General features: G+C 44.3%; 1 protein-coding gene and 1 non-coding gene across 3 annotated transcripts in view; both read left to right on the top strand.

Annotated features, from left to right (window-relative positions):
* The window catches only part of Crybg1 (crystallin beta-gamma domain containing 1), a 112,795-nt gene that overhangs the window by 37,607 nt on the left and 57,165 nt on the right, over positions 1 to 18,023 (top strand). The window lies entirely within an intron of this gene.
* LOC127205428 (U6 spliceosomal RNA) lies at positions 12,840 to 12,946 on the top strand. The gene has a single exon (XR_007832639.1). It is a non-coding gene; the product is annotated as a U6 spliceosomal RNA (small nuclear RNA).

Here is an 18,023-nt window from a genome sequence, read left to right on the forward strand (position 1 = left end):
CAGATTGAGTGAGTAGAAGAAATCTTGCCTGAGATTATGTTGCCTGTTTGTTTGTTTGTTGTTTCTTTCTTTCTTTCTTTCTGAGACAAGGTCTCATGTCACTCAGGCTGGCCTCAAACTCACTATGTAGCCAGGATGATCTTGATGTAAGATCTAATACTCCTGCCTCCAACTCCCAAGTGGTGGCACTGTGTGTTGCCTATTATTATGCAGAGCTGGGGTAGAGCCCAGAACTTCATGCATACCAGGCAAACACTTGGCTAGCATCCCCAGCCTTGTTGTCACATGCTATAGTATCTAAGAACTCTTAATCTAAGTGGCTGCACAGGCTGGAGAGCTCAGTGGTTAAGAGCTCTTGATGCTTCCCTAGAGGACCTGAGTTCTATCCCCAGATCCCATGTCAGGCAGCTCACAGCCACTTGTAACCTCTGGCTTTCATGGGGATCTGCGCGCGCACACACAAATAAATAAATCTCTTATATATACATATTTGTTTGGTGCAGACTGTTGCAGAATGACTCTTTAGATTTATAGTAACTTATAAAGTTAAAATGGTTTTTTAAAAGGGAGAGAGAAAAAGGTTTTTAAAAGATTTATTATAATTTAATCAGATTACATCTCAATTGTTATCCCCTCACTTGTATCTTCCCGTTCCCACCCTCCCTCTTCCACCCTATTACCCTCCCCTAGACCTCTCAGAAGGGAACTCCTCCCCCACCATATAATAACAGCCTATCAGGTCTCCTCCAGATAGCCTGCACTTCCTTCCTCTGTATGCCTTCAGGGCTTCTCAGCTATTAAAAACAAAGAAATATTGATATTTGCAGGCAAATGGATGGAACTAGAAAAATCATTCTGAGTGAGGTAACCCAGACCCAGAAAGACACACGTGGTATATACTCACTTATAAATGGAGATTAGCCCAACATAGGTGTCCTCTGAGAGACTCGACCCAGCAGGGGATCGGGACAGATGCTGGGACTCTGGATGACTGGAGTCTGCACTGAGTGCTAAGATTAGTATGGAAGAATGGGGGGGATGGAAGAACCCAGAGGGTTCTGGAGACCCACAAGGATACCATCAAGGCCAGAAGATCTGGCCCAGGCAGGCTGACACACACTGTTGCACCAACCAAGGACAACACATGCAATGAACCCAGACCCCCTATTCAAATCCAGCCAATGGACAGCTCACTTTCCATGGTTGTGGGGAGAGCAGGACTGCCTTGACATGAACTCTGGAGCCCCCAAGAAGAAGGTTTGTTAAGTCAGCTAATCCACTTAACAAAGCCTAACTTTTTCTACATGGGCCATCCCTAAATGGTAGCTATTGCTACATTCCTGTCACATCTTATACACGCCTCTAAATGACAGTATTTCCTTGTGGATTTTTTTCCCCCACATATCTGTGTCTTTCTCCACAATATGTACTTCCACATATTGCTTGGTTTGGGGGTTTGGTTTGGTTTTGGTTTCCCCCCAAATTGTGACTGACAGAGGCTGGCAACCAATAAATGCCTATTGGTCTTGTTGTTTGAGATAGACGGCATGCTGTACCTTAAGAAGTTGTAGTAGGTACCAGGGTGGTTTTGTTGCTGTTGCTGTTTGGTTGTTTGGTTGGTAGGTGTGTTTTGTGTTTTGAGATGGTATCTTGTATAGCCTAGGCTGGCCCTCCTATTGGCTCTGTAGAGGAGGTTGGTCTTGTATTCCTGATCCTCCAGTTTCTACCTCGTAAATGCTGGGGGTTACAAGCATGCACCCCAATGCCAGGTTTGTACCGTCTGTCACAAAAAGACACTGTGTGACATCCTATGAGTGAGAGACCCAAAGCAGTCAGACTTAGGTAGGATGTAGGATGGCAGATTCCAGGCCTGGACAGCAGAGAGTGGAGACTCGTCTCTAACCGAAATGCTGGTTAAGTGTTGTACAACAAAAATGTCCTAGAGGCATTTGGCAAAGCAATATGAATATAGTTAGTATTATGGAATTAGATGCTTAAGAACCGTTTAGATGGCAAAGTGTGTGCTATATGCTTTCTACTATGGTCAAAAATAAAACTTCAGAAAATGAGTACTGTCTTATACAGACACCATTGGTGGCGCTTGCACAGCCCCTGAGGCAAACTGGCAGATGTTTCTGCCTTTTTCTTCTTCTTCTTCTTCTTCTTCTTCTTCTTCTTCTTCTTCTTCTTCTTCTTCTTCTTCTCTTCCTCCTCCTCTTCCTCTTCCTCCTCCTCCTCTTCCTCCTCCTCCTCCTCTTCTTCCTCATTCTCCTCCTCCTCCTCCTCCTCTTCTTCTTCTTCTTCTTTGGTTTTTTGAGACATGGTCTCTCTGTGTAGCCTTGGCTGTCCTGGACTTCCTTTGTAGACTAGGCTGGCCTCAAAGTCACAGAGATCCACCTGCCTCTGCCTCCCAAGTGCTGGGATTTAAAGTGTGCGTCACCACACCCGGCTAATGCTCTCTTCTTGATGGAATAAGACAGCTGTTTTTCCTGACATATGTCACTCCCAAACAGGACAAGCATGAGGAGGGCTGCTGGAGCTGCCACGCTTGCTGCAGCAGTGGACCAGAAGAATGCCACCAAACACTAAACACTTTTAGACTGCATGTGGGAAAAGTGTCCTGCATATCTCAGACTCCACAAACAAAACAGAACAAAACCAAACTGCCTGTGGTTGCAGTTACAAAGTAATGATCATAATTACTGGATTAGATTTATTGGTGAATATTAGTGTCAGTGATTTGAGTACTAATGAAATGGATTAATTTTTATCCTTTCACATTTTTAATAATATTACATGAGATATGATTTATGAAATATAGTTTACATTTTTCTAAAACACAAAAAAGCAAAATTAAATAAAACTGGAATTAGAGCAACATAAAAATAAAAACCCAGCACTAAAGACAATATACTTTGTTCACCAGAGAGTTAAAAATCAGAGCTAAGCTATGCCTTTCACTCTGCATATTTCTCATTCACCCACATGCGTATTCACCCACATGGATTTTTTTTTTTAAGAGCTTAATATATGCAGGGCACTCTCCCCAAACTACCTGCTTACTATTTCCTCTGGTGTCTTTTCAGCAAGTTTAGTGTAATGTCACACCCCAAAAAGGGCGCACCTCTTTAACCCTTTCAGCTCTTGAATCAAACACACCCTTGTTAGATGAGCTCTTCACGTGAACCGTCAGTGTCTGTGCCTCAGTTCCTGCTGGCGAGCGTGAGCTGCTGGAGGTGGACGGGGCGCTCTGGAAGGTGGACAGGCTGGGCTGTGGTGAGAGGACAGAGAGAGGGAATGTGGGCCGAGCCGCATGCTGCTCCCTGTGTCCTTTTGATGTGTTCATAGGAATCGAAGAAGCCACAGAATGGTAAGAGGTGACCACAGCCGTGGTGTCAGTTCTCTGTTGCCTAAGACCTTGTTTCTAACTGATACAGAAGTGAGAGACCAATGACATCAATTAACCTCACAAAGTATTTATCATCCAGATCTGGCATATTCTTTGCTTTTAAAGGGTTTAAGCAATTTTGAATAGAAGAAATACAGTGGGGACCAGCTACCCATAAAGACTTTGGGTCTAGGAGGGAACGTGGTCTGTGCTCTTCTTAAATACATCTGGGTTCTGCGGATCCTCCTGTTGGTACATAATCCTGCTCTTCAGCGGACTGCCGAGACTTAGTTAACCCTTTAGCCCAGCTTCTGTCCCTGCCCTCTTTTGGATTTCAAAGACAAACTGGTATCAGCTCTTTGGAGGCAGGGGTGGGGACAAGGGGAGAGAGACATTAGTGGGGAAGGAAGTGTTTTGAGTGTCAGGATCGATTTCCACCTTTCTCGGGGGTAGAAGCTGAAACAGTGTTACACATTCTTCTCAGATGTAGGCTGGCTCTCAGATGTGTCTCCACTGGGTGTTGGCCGCCTGCCGCTCTCCCCGCCTGCCCAGTAACAAGTTATTGTGCACTCACTGCACATGTCTTCCCCAAACAAGATTTATTAGGACACAAAAATGCTATGGGAACAACTTGGCTGCTTTCAACCTATTATTCAAGAAGTGCTAAGGATTCAGATAAGAGAGAAAGCAGCCTTGTAAACTTTTAAGAAAAAGGACACTTATATAAGACCTATTAAACTTTGCTCCACCTGTTTAATCACAGAGGCACGAGCACTAAGCCCTGAGTTTGTGATGGGCTTTAGGGCCTCTGTTTTCTTTGTTAGAACTTTTACACTTAACACATGCCTGTCACTGGTATCTTAGAAACAGACAGACAGACTTTAAAATTGGGTTTGTGCTCATAATCTTTTCTTTTAAAAAACATTTTTAAATTGTGTGTGCTGTGTGTGTTTGCACACACGTGTGCGTGCATGCACTCATGTCCTACACACATGTGGAGCTCAGAATGTAATTTGCAGGAGTCAGTTCTGTTCTCCATCCTGTGGATGTTGGGAATAGAACTCAGGTCCTCAGGCTTAGCGGCAAGCATCTTTGCCTGCTGAGCCATCTATCTCATTGGACCTCTTAATATTTTCTCAGAAATCTTAAAAGAGCCAATATCGGGCTGGAGAAATGGCTCAGCAGTTAAGGGCACTGATTACTCTTCCAGAGGTCATGAGTTCAATTCCCAGCAACCATATGGTGGCTCACAACCATTTATAATGTGATCTGATGCATACTGTTTACATAATAAATAAATCTTTAAAAAAAAGAGCCAATATCTTATATTTTACCAAAAAAAGGAAAAAAATCCGCTTTTAAAAAAATATTACAAGTATAAACCAACCATGATGTAAGCCTAAGAATATCCTAGATATGACTAGTCAAAAGGATTTGAAGTTTAATAAGTGAAATTTCTGATGTTTTAGTGCCCAACACCAGAAGCTTTGCCTCAGCTCAGGGTGTGAATGTTGCTAGGTGAGCTTGGGCCGGGCTAGGGAGAGAAATCAGCCGGGCTGAGCATCCTAAAAGCTGTTTCTGTCTTGACTGTCTGTGTGCTACAACATTAAAGACACACAAGATATGCACAGGGAAGGGTACACAGCCCTAGTACCCCGCACTACAGGTCCAGTAGTTAAAATTGAATTTTAATTTGAAATGTTGAAATGAGCAGAGCCTGCTGCCCACGCCTCCAGGCACGACCAGGATGGCACTGAGCAGGAAAGCCTGGGTGTGCAGGCTTGTCTGCCTCAAGTCTGTACAGGAACCGGCTCTGCAGAGCGTAATCCAGACGTGCAAGCTGAGGCAGAGAGAACGCATCTGAGCTCACTGCCTGCCAGGAATATAGTGATGAAACATCTTACTTTCAGAGCAGCATAATTCTCCTCACTCCCAGAGGACACATGCTCCCAGCCTCTTCTGCCTTGCCTCATCCCTCCTGGGCCAGGGTAGCCTCATGGAGCAAGCGAGTAATTAAAAAAACAAAAAAACCTATGTGTTCTGTGCGAGGGGGAAGCAAATCTATCTTCTTGCCCCAGAGACCAGACAAAGATATTAGATGATGTCTGAAAATCCTTACAAGGATAATTTTACCATGTCCAGCCAATTTCAATGCTGGGTCCAAAAAGTTTAAAGCAGCTTGGTGGTTCCTGGGAGGCTCTCTGGACTCCACTGAGCTGCCTCCAGGTGTAAGACCAACGTCATAGCTTCCTCCTTTGCGACTGCCTCAGCTTCCTATAGCACACACTGCCTCTCGGCTCTTTCTGTGTCTTAGGGAACGTGTGTGTGTGTGTGTGTGTGTGTGTGTGTGTGTGTGTGTGTGTGTGTCTCAGAGACAGACACAGACAGAGAGACAGAGACAGAGAGAACAAGAAATGGAAGGTTAGATTAGCCATGTATCATTTTAAATACACCCGTGGTCTGGACAAACGGCTTTTTGAAATGACTTGCCAGTGTAAAAACAAATATGTGGGTTTAGGAGCATCGTGATTATGGGCCTTTAAGAGCATGTGAAAATCCTGATCTTTTGGTTAGCTGGCATACTCGTGTATAATCATAAACACCTAACATGCACGAAGCCAATTGATTTACCTACACCCCGCGAACCCTGCAAGACAAGCTTGGGCAGTCTCCTCAGGTGTGAAGTGAGAATGATGCCTATGCCCCTCACAGGGCCATTAGCAGGTCCCAGGCACAAGGCAGGTTCTTAAGGATGGTTACTGAAATCACAAAAGAGGAAAATTAAAAGGCCAATTAGCATAGGACACAAGTTCATTGGCTTTGGAAACCAAAGGCATGCATGGTCCTAGTTATTGTGAAACAGCTTGCATCAGAAGAGCCGAGCAGAAACCTTACGTGTGGGAAATAATGGATAATAATAAAGCAGGCTCTGGGGTGATTGGAAACGGCATAAGAAATAAGATGTTGCCACTTCCTCCTGGTTTCTGATGAACATTCCCTCATCATCAAGGGCAGGACCAGGATGGGGGGGGGGGGGGGACGTGAGGCATGTGACCAAGGAGCACCAACTGAAAACCAAACCAGAAAGCAAACAACAGCAGATGCTCAGTAATCAAAATACATAATGCAAAAAAAAAAAAAAAAAAGATACATAATGCACTCATGCCATATTTAGAAATTTAAATGTGAAGAAATATCCATGATAATGTAGCCAAGTTTATTTGCTTTTTTTTTTTTTTTTTTGGTTTTTTGAGACGGGGTTTCTCTGTGTATCCTTGCCTGTCCTGGAGTCGCTTTGTAGACCAGGCTGGCCTCGAACTCCCAGCAATTTGCCTGCCTCTGCCTCCCGAGTGCTAGGATCAAAGGCGTGCGCCACCACGCCCAGCCTGTAATCAAGTTTTAAATAAGGGCAAGGATCCACATCACAAAGAAGTCACCATTATCTTTTAAGATATTTATTGATTTGAAAGATTGTGACGCGTATAGGTAGGTGTGTTTTTTGCCTGTATGTAAGGCTGTGTGCCACATGCATACAGTGTCTGTGGAAGCCAGAAGAAGGCGCTGCATCCTCTGGAGTTACAGACAGCTGTTATCCACCATCTGGGCACTGGGAACTGTACCCAGGTCCTCTGAAGGGCAGCTAGTGAGCTTGAGCACTGAGCCATATATCCATCCGCAATAGCTATTTATCTGAACTGCTATGATAGTCTATCTCTGCTTTTTCTTATGATTTACCACCTATATGCATAACCCAAGACAACACGATAGTTTTTGAGTTCCTGAATCACATGAATGGAATTATATGTTAGAGTCTCACCTATATCTAGGTTCTTTCAATCAACATCATATTTATGTTGCTGGGCGTGGTGCTACACACACCATTAAATGCATTCCTAGCATTTAGAAGGGGGAGGCCTAAGCCTCCCAGATGAGTTACACAATGAGCTAGCTCCAAATCAGCCTGGGCTACAGCGTTAGGCCCCGCCACAAAACCAAACCATCGTATTTAGGAGACTCACCCATGGATAGTGGGCAGCTGAAGGTGCTGCCTCTATTGCTCTGAAGTACTCTGTTTTATGAATGCTTCACTGTTCATTGATTCATCCTGCTAGCGAGGGTCCCTGGCCTGGCTGTGCCTGGGAGTCATAAGAAACACTACTGTGGCGAAGATGCTCATGCTTGCATCCGGGGACAGCACACACAGACTTCTCAAGGTGACTGTTCTCATAGCAAGGTGTTGGGGCCTTCAGGGATTCCGGAGGTATTTTGGGGGAACTTGGCCATGTCCAAATGCTTATGTAACCCTGCGAAGTAAATATTATTTGCCCTTTGCACTACTCTGAGCTTCTAAGTGTAGAGCTGGGGATCCAACCAGAGCCATAATGAGATGTGGTGGCGTCTTGATCTGATGGCCAAAGGGTGCCTTGTGTATTGTTGGACAACTTCTTCTTCCTCTTCCCTCCTCAGTGTTTGTCTTGATTATTTTCTCCTCACTTTTCCTTGAACTCACTGTGTAGACCAAGCTTGTTTTGAACTAAGATTGCTGATTGCCTTTGGCTCCTAAGTGCTTGGATTATGGACACATGCTACCGCACCTGGCTTTAAGTCTTAGCTTCTTCTAACCTAACCGTTGATCGCTATAGCCTACGTAAACAAGGTTCTTGTGCTCCTTAGTTTCTAAGAATGTCAAGGAATTCTAAAATTAAAATTCTGAGGACTTCTGTCCTAGGGAGCAGAATTTTTCCATTAGGAAAAATAATTTTTTTTTCTTAAGTAATGACGGCAGTGGCCTCCAGTGTGTGGGAGTCCTTTCTTTGCCTCCTCTCCAGTGTTAGGGATTGCTCCGTTCGGTTTTTATATCGTGTGTTTTGCCTACTTATTTCCCTGGTAACTAACTAGAAACGTTTCCTGTGAAAATAACTCAAGATCTGTTTACCGACAAGCTGCAGTGCTTTCTGCATCCTCCAACAGATTGAGAGTAAATACGTCATCATCCAGGGCTGAAACAGGCATGGTTGGCACTGTGGACACAGTGGATATGGGGCAGGGGCATAGCAGGCATGCTGGGCGACACCATAGAATTTAGTACAGCGATTAATATTAATATAGAAGTGTATATAATAACACAAACTCAGTGGCAGAAAAGTATACCAAATAGTAAATATGAAATGATATTATGTAGCTTGCTAAAACTGTGAGAGGTAAAGTAGCCATAACAGGTGTTTGGGAACTTACCTTTTTGACCTATTTGTGGTTCTGGCTTGCAGATGTTAATGTGTATTTCTTTCATGATTTCACCTTCTTGCTTGCTTACTTTAAGGGTATTGCTTTATAGCCCAGGCTGGTCTGAAACTTGCCACGTGCCACACGCAGGCTGGCCATGTGCTACCACTCCAGTCCAGCAGCCTTTTGTTATTATGGCTGAGATAATTGATGTATAAAGGGAAGAGATCTGTTTGTTTGTTTGTTTAGCTCCCAGTTTTGGAAGTTCCAGCCTGTGATGAGACAGATGGCTGTCACTTTTCAGCAGGTGGTAAGGCACTATGTCAGGGAACCCAGGACAAGGTGACACCGGTTACCTCTGGCAGCTGGATGGGAAAGACAGGCACCTTTTAAAGATCTGCACCCAGTCACCCCAAGACCTTTCACACGATCCCACTTCTTTAGTCCACCCATGACCTCCCAGTTAGCACCAGGCTCAGGGACACTCCAGACGCGAACTGGAGCACTGGTCTTTCCTCTTCTCCTCTCCTCTTTTTCCCCCCAAAACAGTGTTTTACAAGCACCGCACTGAGTTCTTAAAACAACGCAGAGGGCAAGTGTTTCAGAAGAGGATTTGGGGGAAACTAGGGAAGGAGACTACTGTTGGAATGAGGCTAGTTCCTGGTGGGGCTCCATTAGCCACTGCTGTCGGCTCTTTGCTAGGTGTCAGAGTAAGAGATTTCTAGAAAACATAGATGATGCCGTGCTTTTGTGACTAGTAAAGATGTAGTGAGTATTTATTGGCACCAAGCACTCATAGAAGACTGGGGACTTAGAGGCTAAGACTATGTTCCTGCCCCCCACAGGGCTCACATTCTGTAAGGAAAGGCAGATAGGCAGCAAGGAGTCCTCTATGCAAATAGGCCTGTACAGTTGTGTAAAGATGTGTGCTAGGAAGGAAAACAGAGAAGGTTACAGCTATGGAAAAGGAGGTGCTGTTCCACAGATCATAAGACAAAGGGGGGGGGGTCACGCTGTGAGGCTCTTGTCTTCTACAGAGTCTGTGAATTTACATAATTTGCACACGCAAATTAATACAAGAGTAGGCATGTAGACTTTGTTGTTGTTGCTTTGTTTTGTTTCTTTCTGTTCTAGCCCATAACACATTTAAGCATTCACATCGACAGTCATTGGTCACACTCTTCAGATACACGTGACTTTTTTATGTGGGTGCTGGGGTCCAAACTCTGCTCCTTTTTGTGCAGGCATTCTTACCTGTTGAACCATCACCCTGCCACCCCTGTGTGCGCAGTTTTTGAGAGGATAAACGATTTGATCCCTTAGTAGCATTCCCAAGTTCTCTTCATGAAAGTGTGTGCTTTCTTTTCTACTTTTCTTCCTTCTTTCCTTTTCTTTTTTTTCTGTCTTTTTTTTTTTTTTTTTTTTTTTTTTTTTTTTTTTGACACTAGGTCTTGCTATGTAATTGGGATTGGCCTGGAACTTGAGCTCTTCACGCCTCCTGTGGACCATTGCACTCGGCTACTTTCCCCTTCATTACCTGGGACTTATTAGCTGAGTGCGATGGTGCACACTGTAACCTTCCTACTCAGGAGTCGGGGCAGGAGAATTGTGAGGTGTGAGCCACCCTGGGCTACATAGTTAAGTTCCAGCCAGTTAGACTAGGGCACAACAGAATAGGAGAGTCAATAATTCCTATTAGAAATTACAAGAAACTTGGGAATTTCTCAGTTATGTTAACACATCGTTGGCTGTGTAGTCTACTCTACATTAATTGGACGAGTAAGTGTTTTCACACTGTCTAGAAATAATTTTCACTGTTTTCTGCCACCATTAAAATGTGCTTAACCTGGCTTTCTGTTAGGAAACCTCAAGGTCTTGGAGGCAGTCGGAAGCCACACACACACACACACACACACACACACACACAGTTAAGCCAGGCCCACCTTTTTGCAGGCGCTCACTCTGCTCATCAGCACAGTCCTAGTCTCCCTCCATGCCATTTAGAAATGGACTGTTGGGCTTCCTTAACACGTGCCCTCTGAGACTCCACGAGTGCTCACAGCGTTGTCACTCCTCTCCATCCTCGGCACAAATTGTCATCTAGGCCATCCTTAAAGTGTATAAAGGACACACCTCTTAGTAATGAGTTGACCACTTTGTAGTGAGCACATTTCTATTTCCCAGTTTGGCTAAACTTTAATTAGACACTCACTGGTTAGTCATTTAATTATGCAGTCAGGGCACGCACAGGGTAAGCAATACTCGGGCTGTAAGGTCAAATCCCTGTGTATCTTTTATCACACATTTGTGCACAAAGGGGGAAAAAAAAAAAACCACCCACCAAATTAGAATTGCATAGTGCAACTGCAAAGCAAATTTGTTCCGCCTGTCAGTTACCTTTGTGACAGAAGGAAAATATTTGGGAGACTTTAGTTTAAAGGAGACGTTTTGGGTTATCTTCTAATTAGATACTTCTAATAAGATACACAGTATTGAGGTTGAGGTCCCAGCCCAGGGAACATGCTGACTTGAGTAACTGAGGAAAGCAATGAAGGTCATTACAAAGTGTGGGTGAGGTTGGAAACCAAGGGCACTTAAAGACATCCTCCACCCACACGGCCTCTTCCAGGTATCTGTGTATACAACCCAGAAGTTTGCATTTCTTTCCCTTTTTCTTCTTCTTCTTCTTTCCTTCCTTCCTCCTTCCTGTCCACGTCTTTCTTTCTTGCCTTCATTCCTCTTTTCCTTTTTGTTTGTTTTGAGACTGCCCAGAACTGACAATCCCCCTGCCTCAGCCTGGAGGGTATATTACAACACACAACCACACCTGCTGCATTTTTTTTTTCCCTTAAAGAAAATTCTCCAAGTTATTATACCTACTCCAGCTCCACGAAGCCTTGTTGAAGCCCTGGCGAGGACTAGTGAGCACTCAGCTGGCCCTGTTGGGACCCCTTCTCAGTGTAGGGCAGGAGGAGAAGGAAGCCGTGGTCAAGGCCAGCGTAGTCAACTTGGGGTCTAACTAGTAAGAGGATGAGACGAATAGTGCCTTCGTCCCACTCCAGTCCCTTCCTCTGCCTGCTCCCGCCCCTGCCCCTCCACCCGCCCCTCCCTCTGCTCTAGTCAGTGCCTCTCACTGGTCGAACCTAAAGGGCAAGGGGCATAGTCTCTATTCCATTATGGTTGGAGTGAAGCACACATGTGCACATGCACACACACACACACACACACACACACACACACACAGAGGCACGTGCGCATTGGGTGGGGCGGTGGTGGGGGAGAAGTGAGGTGAGCCAGCAGACATACCTGGAACACACTTTACACTTCTAACAGTTCTAGAGCAAAGCTCTACCCCAAGAGTGAGCTTGCCTGCTAGTTATTCTATCCCAACTGTTGCTGCACAGCCAGGCCTACGGACAAGCAAGGCACACTAGTGGGATACATGTCTTCAGCTGACATACAAGGTCTCATCCCTAAGGATGGACTGAAATGCCACAGGGGAAAAGTACGGCATCAACGTTTAGAAAAGTTGAGTTGTGTTTGGAAAAATTAGTCTCTTTGACGGTGGTCCACCTTCTTAAGATAAAGAGAAACCTATGGCATAAAGTAGATGATCAATTATTATTCATGAAATTAACAACCGAATTATTTCATATTTCAAACCCTCTTTTTTTGTTGTTTGTTTTATTTTTGTTTTGTTTTTCGAGACAGGGTTTCTCTGTGTATCCTTGGCTGTCCTGGAACTCACTCTGTAGACAGGCTGGCCTCAAACTCACAGTGATCTGCCAGCCTCTGCTTCCCGAGTGCTGGGATTAAAGATGAGTGCCACCACCACCTGGCCATCAAAAACTCTTCTTTTGCTTGACCAAGTGTCAGTGGCTTAGCCAGGTGTATTAGTCCCGGCACTTCCTGGGCTGAGGTCGGAGGACAGCCAGAAGGCTAAGGCCATCCCGGACTACATAGCAAGTTCCAAGCCAGCCTGGGCTCAAGTGTGAAAACCTGTCTCAAAAGCAAAACTGTTGATAGCTATAAACTGTGTCAGTGGCTTTGAATAGTGAGATGTCAGTCTGTCTCTGTTACTGACCTAAGTCGGGTGAGGTCTGGAAAGACTGTAATCCCAACGCTTGGGCTGTGAAGTCAGGAAGAGCAGGAGGTTAAGGCTAACCTGGGCTCCGAGACCCTGTGTCAAAAAATTAAAGCCAACCAATCAAATAAAAAATGACCTGAGGTGCTCACTTCGGCAGCACATATACTAAAATTGGAACAATACAGAGAAGATTAGCATGGCCCCTGCGTAAGGATGACACGCAAATTCGTGAAGCGTTCCATATTAAAAAAAAAAAAAAAAAAGAAATGACCTGAGGAAGATCTTCATCTGAAACTGGAGATCTGCTTTTTATTACCTTTATTAATTTCTTGGACAGTGTCTAAAATAATGGGCTTTGTCACCACATCTCATATATGATAGGTTTGTCATTATACTGTTCCCAATCTCCATTCCCCTCTTGTAGCCCCCGAAGGACCCCAAAAATCTGGATTCCACATTTGAGAGAACACATATAGTATTGATTTACCTATGACTGGCTTACCGCACTTAAGATGTTTTTTGTTTGTTTATTTTGTTTTGTTTTGTTTGTTCCATCTATTTCCTTACAAATGGCATGATTTCATTTTTCTTTACAACGAAATAGAACTCCATAATGTAACGCATATCCGTGTGGTGTGTGCTGACTTAGATGCCTTTTCGTGTACACCCATGTGCCCGGGAAGTGGCGTGTTGTGATTGTGGCAGTTCATAGCAGTCCCTTTTCTGGTTACTTGAAGATGTCTTTTGGGGACAGTGCTGGGGATAGAACCCAAGACGCTGAGCATGCCAGACAAGTGCTCTGCCACTGGGCTGCATGCTCAACTGGGACTCTGCCACACTTCAGAAAAGGGGACATTTAACCCTTTCTAAATGGAAGCTTTTATAATCAGTAACACCTCCGTTTGGGACACCACTAAGTATGGGAAGTAAAGAAAAGAGGTGCGGACTAAAGTCCCCGCCACTCTGTTTCACAGGACAGTACAACTGATTTTTTTAACCACAGGATGTGGTTGCTGTTTGGCTCTCCTGACATTATTAGAAAAAGACCTGGAGGAGTCAGTGAAGAAAGGCGTATCACGTGACAGTAAAGGGGTAGAAAAAAAACCAGAAAGCATAAGGTGAAAAGGCGGCAGAGATGGGCCAGATGTTGGAAACAGTGACAAATATTAGAGAGAGGTCAGCGAGCAAGCTAGCAAGTGTGCCCCCCAGGGAGTCCGAGAGGAGAGATGGTGGAGCAAAGGGCCTAAAGGCCTAACGTGTCACTGACTGCACCATCTGAAGCAGTCACATGGGACAGCTCCACATGACTCTCCATCAGAGCCTGCTTCCCACCGTGCCTGCTGCCCTATCTCACAGCCTTGGGAGAAATCGCTGCCCCGGCTCAAGCGTGATAGCACAGCATCCTTGTTCTGTATCTGAACCACTAAAAAGTCACTGACTGTAGTTGCAGATGCTGCGGAGGCCAAGGCAGAAGGGAAGGGGCCCTTGAGCCCTACAAATTCAAGGCCAATTTCATCAATACAGTGAAACTCTACCTCAAAAAACCCAAACCCAAACAAACAAACAAACAAACAAGAACCTGCATCCCAGAAATGGCTAAATTATTAAGGCTATAGTCTGAGAACAGGAGCTGGATACTATATAATAGGAAAAAATAAATTTAAAATGAAAAACATCAGTACTTAATAAGTCTACTTACATGGACTCATTCCTTTGCATTACCTGTGCATGTGCATTAGCACAAGCAATATCAAAAAGGAAGACAACATGACAGGTGAGTGATAGTTTAAGTGTCCAATTCAAATCCAGCCCTGCGGTATATGAGATCTGTGTCTGGACGCTCCCTTGAGTGTAATTTCCTTTGTCTCCAAAGCTCTATTGAGATAATTTACAGCTGTTCACTTAGTGTCGGGAAATGGCAATTTTAATCTTAATTCTGCGCTTGGGATGGGCTACATATCAAGTACTAGGCCAGCCAGGGCGACATAGTGATATCCTATGTTGAGGCCAAAGCCAAATCGCAGCCAAAAGAGCGGAAACTCTTTCTTGGTTTTTGTGCATTTCTTTCCCCCAACAAGGCACTTTGAGATTTTTCTATCCAGTTGTGGATGGTTTCTATTCTCTCCCCATCCCATGTCCCCTACTTCTCTGTTCTTCAGTTAGCCGTCACATGGTTCTAAGATATTTCTTACCTTTAAAGTAATTGACAGGTCTCATTTACCCAAGGCTAGCCTCAAGCTCTGTGTGTAATCAACAATGTGCTTGGATAACCAGTATGTGCCACTATGTCCTCTTTTTATGGCAGTGCTGCGTGGGGATGGGACCCAATGCTTAGTTCCTGGTTGGTAGGCAAGATTAGTAACTTCCTTAGCCCTGGGTAGTTCTTACTTTTACTGAAGACATTTTAAAACTTTTTAAAAACTTCTTTTTTTTTTTTTTTTTTTAACTTTTGATAATTGAAGACTAAAGTAGCTTAAACCTATATTTTGAAGGGCACTATAACTCAGAGGTCAATATTCAATTCCCAGTGGGACTAAATAAACAAATAAATTTTAACTTCTCTATCTTTAAACCATACACTAGAGAAATGACATATATAAACGTATAATACATAACATATATTTTTATTAAGAAAAAAAGTCCTTGACCAGAGCAAATGCCAAACCACAAAGCATATGCTGGGAACCCAAGGCGTTATCAAAGTAGTCTGGCTAACCATTTCATTCAGGCTAATCATTTCCCCTCAAAGCTGAAGGAAGATTTTTATTCAAAACTGAACAAAGGGAGCACTTCAAAAATCACTATTTTTTTTTTTTAAAGAGCCATTCTTGTACATCGGTGACCACGTTCTAGAAGGACACACAGGTGAGGACATACAAGATCTCACTGGGCTTCCCTGAGTCAGAACTGGGCTGGATGCTGGCGGTCAAGCTGAGGCAGTTAGTGAGCTGATGGCTGCATCAATTTGCAGAATCCTCTCTTGGGCAGCCGTAAATGCGGACCACATTAAGTCTTGAGCAGAAAAGATTTTTATTCTGTTTGTCAGACCTAAGCCAAGCTCCTCGCGATCTTCACAAATGTTGGTACCTCCTTGAAAGTGGTACCGATCAGGTGCCCCTCCCTGTTCTGTTAGTGGCAACAGATGCTTGGTGACCACCTCAATCTAGAAATCCCTGTGCTAGTGGCTAGACACGCAGACAGGACATTTTTCGTGCTGATGAGGGACTCACACTATATAGGAAATGAAATGACTTTTAAATGTTGGCACATTTTCAAGTAATGTGTTCAACATAATTTTCTTAGCATTCACATATAATTTTGGGTGAATTACTTTAGAATTGATGCCAATGACTATAATTAGTTATCTCTTTTTTCTTTCTTCTTTTTAAAATTTAAGTATTCAGATTACATTTAAATTGTTTTCCCCTCGCTTGCATCCACCCGTTCCTCCATCCCTCCCACTTTCATCCTATTCCCCTCCCCCATGTCTGTGACCGAGGGAGACCTCCTTCCCCAATATATGGTCATAGGCCAATTAGTGATCGCGATAAAACAAAAATTAGTTTTGCATGCACGTCCAGATGTTTGGGCAGACTCGGGTGCGTTGACAATTTATCCTGAATGTTCTAGTCTTCAGCTGCCTGTCAAATAAGGCAAGGTGTAGAGTAGCACAAAGTGTCATTTACCAAGTGGCACTTTGCTGCCACACCGGAAAGGCTGAGCTTCCCATAATAGCATTTCTGCATCTTGTTGTGGATACTTCTAAGGTTCCCCCGATGAGCCACACTGAGTATTAACCAAACCAAACCAAACCCAAAACCTCTAAAAGAGGTCCGTGTCTGTGTCGCCTCCAGAACAGTCTGTTGTGGCTTGGTCAATGGCGGCGGGCACAGATGGGAGGTCCTACACAGGGAGGGCTGCCGGCTTCCTAAATTAAGATGGGAACACGGAACCTGAGGATATCCAGCCCTAGGGTACCCCAGGACCCTAGGTCGACAGAAGGGGAGAGTTGGGGTGGGGACATACCAACGGACCATGAAGCATCCTGATAGGTCTTTGCGACCCCTAACGGGCTCAAGAGAGAAGGTGCAAGGTCTATGGCTGCCCACCTTAGGTTTAAGACTCTAAGCCCCAAAGAGTACTCTCTGTTCCACTGGTTTTTGGTTCTTTATCTGTTGGACTTTCCCCATGAACGCTGGTCAGAAAACAATCTCTGACTGTAAAGAAATGTGCAACTTGCTTAAGAAAGGTGTTCCTAAAAGACCAAGGACTTTCTCCTGATACAATGAATGGGTCACTGGGAGCTCTACTCAGCTGGTCCTGCTCGGAGGTGATGGCTCTGGGTGTTCCTCAAAGGCTGGCCCCTTGGGGAACTCTTCACTGCCGAGAGATAAGAAAGGGGCCTCTGAGATGACTTAAGGGCTCTCACACTCCCCTTCCTGTAAGAACTGTGTGCCTGACACACACTGTCTGATTCTTACTTCCCAGGGGAAAGCTTTACTTTAAAGCAACTCTATTTAAGCTACAACAAGTTAGGACAAACTCGTCTTTGTATTTGTTTATTTCCCCTTATTTTTTTGAGACACGGTCTCATGTGGACCAGACTGGTCTTCAACTCACCTGATTGTCCTCCTTCTGTCTCTCAAGTGCTGGGATTACATGTGAGCAAGCATACCTTGGAGAGAGGGTCTTGTTGTGTAGCCCTGGCTGTTCTAGAAGTCCTTATATAGGCCAGGCTGACCAGAACCAATAGGTACCCATCTCTCTCTGCCAATTTCTTTTTAAGGAACCAGAGTCTTGCTACTTTACTCAGGTTGGCCATAAACTCTTTGGTACCAAGAAACCCTCTTATCTGGGTGTGGTGATGCATCCCTTTATTCTGAGCTCTCAGGAGGCAGAGGCAGGCAGAGCTCTGTGAGTTCGAGGCTAGCATTGTCTACATAGTGAGTTTCAGGATGACCAGAGCTACATAATGAGACCCTGTATCAAAAAAACAAAAAACAAAAACCAAACCAAAACAACAACAACCAAAAAAGAAAGAAAAAAAAAAAAAAGAGAAAGGAAAGAAAAGGAAATCTTAAAAAAAAAAAAAAAAGAAAAAAAAAGAAAAAAAGAAATCTTGCTTCATTCTCCTGAGTAACTGGGCGACTTGCATATGTCACTGTGGCCAGCCAGTCTACCCTTCTTAAACGCACAGCTTGACGAGTGTTGAAGCTGTCTACACACATGTAACCATCACTATAAGCAAGAGAGAGGATGTTTCTGACTACCCTCGAAAGGTTTTCTGATGAGAGTACTGGGGCTTGAACACAAAGCCTTCCACTT

This window comes from Acomys russatus, chromosome 21 (assembly GCF_903995435.1).
Source record: "Acomys russatus chromosome 21, mAcoRus1.1, whole genome shotgun sequence".
Lineage (NCBI taxonomy): Eukaryota > Metazoa > Chordata > Mammalia > Rodentia > Muridae > Acomys > Acomys russatus.